The 7,444-nt window shown below is 38.4% G+C and overlaps 1 long non-coding RNA gene across 1 annotated transcript; it reads right to left on the reverse strand.

The window, feature by feature from the left end:
- Positions 1-4,491: 4,491 nt before the first annotated feature.
- Positions 4,492-6,150, reverse strand: LOC134201559 (uncharacterized). The gene is made up of 2 exons (XR_009976911.1): positions 5,407-6,150; positions 4,492-4,654 (listed from the first exon to the last, which is right to left on the reverse strand). It is a non-coding gene; the product is annotated as an uncharacterized LOC134201559 (long non-coding RNA).
- Positions 6,151-7,444: the final 1,294 nt, after the last annotated feature.

Raw genomic sequence — 7,444 nt, forward strand, 5'->3', positions numbered from 1 at the left:
CCCTTCAAACCGAAATGCATACAGTCAGCGTCGGAAAGGTACTTCTATAAGACTATGCGTCATGATAATTGCCTGATCGTTGCCGCCGCCTTAGATACGTCCTTACAGATCCATTCGATCCAATTTGTCCAACCAATAAACCAATTAATCCAACCTTTGGCTAAGACACCTTTAGCTCTAACACTAGGAGCAGGCCTAGGGACTTTGGTAACCGTGCTCGTCGAACTCGACAAAGAGTTCGACGTGCAACCTAACCTAAACATCAGCCCGCTGAGTTTCTCGCCGCATCTTCTCAGCGGGTCGCGATTCCGATTCGGTAGTAGATTAATTCGTGAAGCAGCTGCTCTTCAGTTGTTAGGTCTCCTTCGGAAGGGCTCGGGCAGCTGTTAGCAAATCCCACCCCTCCTGGCTGAGCCTCTCCTCGCCCACCTACTGAAACTGGAAAGGCTTCCAGGCCACCAGTAATCACTCAATTACAAAAAAGTATCTTCAATACAATTATCAATCAAATTACACACCCACAAAAAGATCAACATCAAGGAATGTTTGGTAGATGACTGCGTCAAATGTACTGGTGTCTATCTAGAATTTGCGACCTGACAACATGTATGAAATATAAATGAAACTGATTATTTTATCATATATTTTTTTAAATAAACCTTAGGAAGACTTAACTTATTTTATTCATCGTGCTTTATGAAGAATTTCAGTACGATCCGGTATGTACGTAACGTAGGTATGTAACACGAATCAACAAGTAAACTAACCATTAGTCATAAAAGCAGTAGTTACAACCGACACAGAAGTGCAAGGTCATCACCCGCCTCGAGTTTAGTAATCTGTGCAAAACAAATAAGCCAGCATAAGCCACCTGAAGCCGAGCGAGAGTCAGCGCCGTGTTTACGAAGCGCCTCCTCCGTCCCCAGGTCAACATTTGCGCAGTCTCCAGCCCAGTGTTTGGTTACGTCTGACACATCTTCACGACGCTCATTAAAACACTCACTTCCGTTACCTAAGCTCTTTACGGCACCTCCAATTCCGTCTTTGTATGAGCGTGCTTGTTTTCATTGACAACAATTCGAACTTCATGTTTTACTAATTAAAAAAATCTTATTGTGTACTTAAACATCAACACTAAAGATAGTACCCGGCAGACAAGACAAGCACACGCGCCAAGACACGAGACAGACTATTTTTTTTTTTTTTTTTTTTTTTATTGCTTAGATGGTTGGACGAGCTCACAGCCCACCCGTTGTCAAGTGGTTACTGGAGCCCATAGACATCCACAACGTAAATGCGCCACCCACCCCGAGATATAAGTTGTAAGGTCTCAAGTATAGTTACAACGGCTGCCCCACCCTTCAAACCGAAACGCATTACTGCTTCACGGCAGAAACAGGCAGGGCGGTGGTACCTACCCGTGCGGACTCACAAGAGGTCCTACCACCAGTAATTACGCAAATTATAATTTTGCGGGTTTCAATTTTATTACACGATGTTATTCCTTCACCGTGGAAGTCAATTGTACGCATCTACTTTTTATTTATGTGTATAAAATTAAATTAATGACAAAATTAGTGTTATTATTAACTATGAATTGTGGCGTAGAAGAATGCGTCGTGGCGTCGGTGCGTGTGTGAGGTACGTCGATTTTGTTTTGCAAATGAACACCAAAAGTGCGTCTTTCCATTTAATTGGGAGGACCGTTGTTGCACGTGAAGTCTCGCACGCGAGCGCGGGCCCAGCCGCTACAACTCCTGTTTACAATATTTCTGATAATTTTGATCGTTACATTGTTGACGTGAAGTTGACTTGGCTGCTTTCGTGTTTTTTCAGTCCTCGGGTCTTGTTTACACGGGTCTGAGTGGTCCTCGGCTCTGTTTACCATATTTAACATAAATCGACGACGCACTTATCGGAGACGCACTGAAAATGTAAATTCGAACGACAATTTATGACGCTTTCAATCTGTTCTCGATTTGATACGTTGATACAGCATCGGGTTTGTAATTTGTTGTTATATTGTTATTATACTCAGGAATATATAATATAATTATTACGAGTATAACATAAAATTTGCGGCACCCGCGGCTCTCAAAGTTTGACAGTTGTGTGACTGTGGAAATATATTTTTTATTATGGAATTTCATAAAGTTTACTATATAGTTTTTTTATAGTTATACAACGACCGAATGTTTCTGTGGCATCTTGTAGTTTAATATGATATCGAAATCTCAATTGTACCTATAGTATTACAAGTATCCCATCCTTCGAACCGGAACTCATCATGTTTTGCGACAGGAGGCGGGATCGCAGTAAGTACGTGCCCAAGCGAACATGTATTGTGATACGGACTTGCCAAAGTAAACTCCAATGCCAAATGTCATTGCAGCACCTACGCTAGTATTATAATCAGAGAGCGCCGCTGCACATTTTCCAGTTAGTGTACTAGATGGCTTTTAAATTTAGTTTTACCCTGCAAGACAGATGGGGTGATGATACACTAGGCCGATATTGTTGTGTGACTGTATCGTCTTTCAAACTACGACGTTCAACTGGTCCATTACTTGACTAGACGGAGGTACGCGTCAGGACGGCATATGTATGCGGCCCTACCGCCAGGGTCTAATTCTTATATCGCTGATCGCATATCAGATGAAAAGAATAATTAGACGAATGCACTTTCTGAGCTGGAAACGTTATGGAGATTTATTTAATTAAACTAACACAAAAAGGAGCTGGTTCTAAAACCTAATTATGAGCCAGGAGTCGAGGCGATGATACATATTATTAAATTCTATAAACCGTGAAATAAAAACTACAGAACGACCTCAGCAATAAAGTGATCAGTCATCATAAATTCTGGCGGCGATCACATTAGCCACGAATTAGACGTTCTAATTCAATTAAACACTTCGCCGTTCGTGTGAACAGATCCTGGCGAGGGCTCGGTTAACGCTAACTAATTGACCATTTCTAATTTGACACAGAGGTGTCTGTCATCTGAACGACGGCACGGGCTGGGCCACCACTACTAATACAAATGAAGCGGCCCAGCGCCCATGATGCGACTCCGCACTTCTGCTTCGATTTTTTTTCCTACCTATGCTGATAGCCTTGAGAGGATATTTCAGCTTCGCCCTAACGTGTGTATCTGAGCTCACGGGGTTCAAACCGGAGAGTTGCTAACATTGACCGTAGTAAGAGCAGTGCTGCGCAGAATCGACCACCGGATCGGAACGCGACCCACTGAGAAGATCCGGCGAGAAACTCAGTGGGCTGTGTCTATGGGTTAATTCGCTCATCGAGCCCTTCGTCGTAAGCGACGGGTTCGACGAGGACGGTGACCGGGTGCTTCGATATGGTCAACATATCAACACGGATCGTAACGGTGACGCGCGTTACAGAATGAGCGATTCATTACAATGAGTATATTTATAAATGCCTATTAGTTCGTGTTTTCTACATATTATGGGCATTTCAAAACTTATCGCTATGACACAGGACGTGCAGTGAAGAAGTTAAATTGTAAACACATTATGAAATTCAAATTAAATTCTCAGTACAGTATCGTGTCGCTTACCATATTCATGCACGAAGACAATTGTCGCGTCTCGTTTTTGCATAAAAAGCGACCAATCACATTCGCACATGAAATGCATGCGTGATGTATTGGGATCGTGTGTTGCATACTTATTATTGGGAATTGCATTTTTACGATATTCGTTCGAATTTTATTGAGTTTTTGAATACTGCAATATTATCCATAATGTAATTAAATTTTATTCAATTTAAATGTAATCAAGTAACTGTTTTTTCTATGTAATAGTTTAATTTTTTAATGACAGATCCAATATGCCTGCGTCGAGAATCAACTTGTTTGGTAGGTTAACCAGAAAAACAATCAGACACACAAACAAAAAAGAAGCAATATTAATCATGACTGGGGAAGCTTGGAAGAATGTTTATAAGATTGAAAAAGACTTTTCAATCGAAAATCAATTCTGTTCCATTATATTGATTTGTATACTTGTATATATAATTATATATCTGTGAGGCATTATAATCAATTCTGCTTAGGACACTAAATCGATGTAGTATCTTTTCTTAAAACGGTAACCAAACCATGACATGTTGCTCATATTGATTTAAAATTTAATGTCCTTACTATTCAAACTGCAAAATGTTTTGATACATTGGGACAGCTTATCTTTCACACAGACATTTTCAGTGGACAGCGGCCTAACTAATGTCCGCAGACAATGGTGACCACTTACCAACAAGTGTTTATTAACAAATAATAGTACCATATGCACATTGATATGTGTTTATTTTCAATTTAGAACTTAACTTTCTTTTGATAATATATATACTATATAAAAAAACTGGTAGAATGATCACAATACATCAATGATTCAGTACTTCATTTTAAATGATTCTACAAATAATTATTTTAATGACAGACACTGTACAACAATGAAAAATAAGAAATGTAATGTATTAATTTATTGCTAATATTTAAACTACACTAAATTATCAACTTAATTTTAGCTTCAACACCCGTGCCAAGATCTATATTTTTTCATGAAACTTCTGGGTACTTAGATTGATTTCAGGGAATTGTAAGGGTATTGAGGACTTCATACTAAGGGTTCTGTGGAAAAATGCAAAGTTTTACTATTAGTATTTATAAAAATATGTAGATCATTGTTTACCACAATGGATGAGGTCTTGGTGTTACGGTGACTTAGAAGCAGGGTTGTTCTTTTATACTTTATTTAATACATTTCTTAAGACAATCACACTTTCCTTATTTTAGCTGCTTAATTTAATTTAATAGATTAATCTTCAAATTGCAACTAAAAACTAAATTTAATTTATATAATCAACTCTTAATCTCAGAGAATGATTCTGTTAAGAATAACAGCATTGTGTTTGTTTTTTTATATAATCGATTTATTTACATAAAAACTAACAGCTATAATGAAACGTATAAAAATAAAATAAAAATTAATTGTAAGCTGGTTTGAGCAATTAAATGTGTTCAGAAAAAATAGTTATTATAATATTTGCTTTAGTAATTATTGTTATAATCTAAGATTGTATCACTGAAAATTATTAAAATTGGTTTCAGTAAATAATATTACTCGAGTCTTTCGTAAATTTTATTATTTTTAATCCTATAATTAAATACACACCCAGTGTTTTGAGTTTCATCCTAAATTAGTTAGCGAACTATTTCTTAGATTACACTAATGAAGTAAAAAACTTTCAATAAGCGTAAATAAAACTTGGAATGAATTTTGAATGGTGTAGGTAAAGTTTACTGAACATGCGCGGTAGAGCTTTCTAAAGTAAACAAACTTTTAAGTTCCGTAAACTTTTGTATAGTAACGAAATACTGACCTTGAGATCCAAATGCATCGTGTCCGACTCCAAGTACCAGTTACAGGGGCACAATCCACTTGGGTTCACAGCATTCCTAAAAACACTCACTCAAAACTAGTTGCTTCACTCTTGTTGCCGCACTTTTTTAAGTGAAAACAAAAACAAAACATCACAAAAATCACAGAACAACACTTTAAGATGTGAGTGAAGAACTTTTGGGACACTTTTCAGTCAATCGTCACGATTTAATACGTAAAACCTTTTAAAAAGTTCCGTAAATATTCGGAGCAACACAGCACACGACAGCCATCTTCCGCCAACGCGGAGTTGAGGTTAGTTCCGCTAGAGGGAGTTAGGTACGGCTAACCTTCAAATGTAACAGATTAATAAACACAACAAAGTTGATCAAACTTTGAAATGTGAACACGTTATTAATTTTTCGGACAAACTAATGTGGTGCAAATAGTAAAATTCACAATATTTTAGCACACAATCTGTTATATTGATAGTATGCACAACATTCTTGTTTTAACACCTACATATCCGAAATATTGAATTTTGTCAATAAGAAAAAAATTGGTAACACTGCCATAATTGACCTTGAGAAAAGTGTAACGAAAGCTTGACTGGAACTTTTAGATCTGAATTATTTTCAATTACATTTTGTTTTGCTTCGGAGGCCGTAATACAAACTGCTATAGAAATGGGGATTAGATTTTTAAAAGTTGCCGTTCCCACCTAGTGGCCATTTTGAATTGAAATTACAAACGGATTTAGAATCATTAAGACAGATTCGTGTTAATTTTTTTCGATAATAACGACATACTAAATTAAAATACTGTACTTGTAGTTTTATTTTGATGACTGATTTGGCTTTCATTCGTTTTTAAGTTGAAAGTCTGAGCGAAAAATGCGGACAGCATTTGGGTGATTTATAAAACAAGGTAAATTTTTTCGGCGAAAGTACGGAGGTAAAGTTCTGTGAATTAGTTTTCTTTTGTTAATTTATTGTTTATTTAGGATTAAATACGTAATAAAGTTGGCATATCCTCCATTTAGCTTTTGTGAAAACGCAAAAGCTTAGCTTTTGACTAAATAAGATAAGATCCTTTTTGGATCTTTCAAAAAGTCCACTAAAGCCTCAGCAAATTCTCAGCATGTCATTCTTCTCGTCTTATCGAGTTTCATTTATTTAATTAATTTCATTCCGATTGATTAAAATTTTAAATACATCATTCCTATCATTCCACTCCGTATAATTTCTAATTTAGCAGAACAATAATAAATAAATGATAAATTGAAGATTTTAGGATCGCCACACTGATCTCCAACGATGGCTTCACAAGAATTTGATCCATAGAAGCACAGGTTTGCGTATTCATTGCGCGAAAGGACCCTTTGGTTTGGTGTAGGTCGACGTTCCTCACGCACCATGGAGCTTCGACGGCTAACCTGCAAAAGCGGGATTGTAGGGATTGGAGGGTGAATGTGTGACGCGGGCCGCGTGAGCGAACAAACATCACACTCGCGTAACGGGCCTTATGCAGGTTTGTTCCGAAGGGACATTTTACTCCGCTTACAGATCACAGGATAAAGTCGGACGATAATAAACGCAACACGGTCGCGGACTGTTTATATGTGCGGGCGGAATGTCATCGATGCATCCAAGGTGACTCCCAGGTACTTGACCTTCCTGGCCCGGGGTATAGGTTGGCCGAAGATGGGTGATCGGGCGTGCGAGATTTCTCCTCCTAATGTGAGAGGAAATACTGGTTGAGTTTCCCACTGTCCTAGGTTTACAGCTGCGCTCTGTAGCTTCCTCGCGATTTTCTACTCGAGTAGTAAACGGTCGTGTCGTCAACAAATAAGGCTAATTGGGTCGGGGGCGACCGGGGATGTCGTTAGTAAACAAATTAAAGAGGAGCGGAGAGAGGACGGAGCCTTGCGGGACTCCGGGCGTGAGAGGTCGCGGTGAGGAGCGGGTTCTCTCGACTCGATATCGAAAAGAGCGGATCGGCAAGAGGTCGCGTATGATGAGCACGAGACTGTCCGACAC

The sequence above is a fragment of the Bombyx mori genome, chromosome 27, assembly GCF_030269925.1.
Source record: "Bombyx mori chromosome 27, ASM3026992v2".
Taxonomy (NCBI): Eukaryota; Metazoa; Arthropoda; class Insecta; order Lepidoptera; family Bombycidae; genus Bombyx; species Bombyx mori.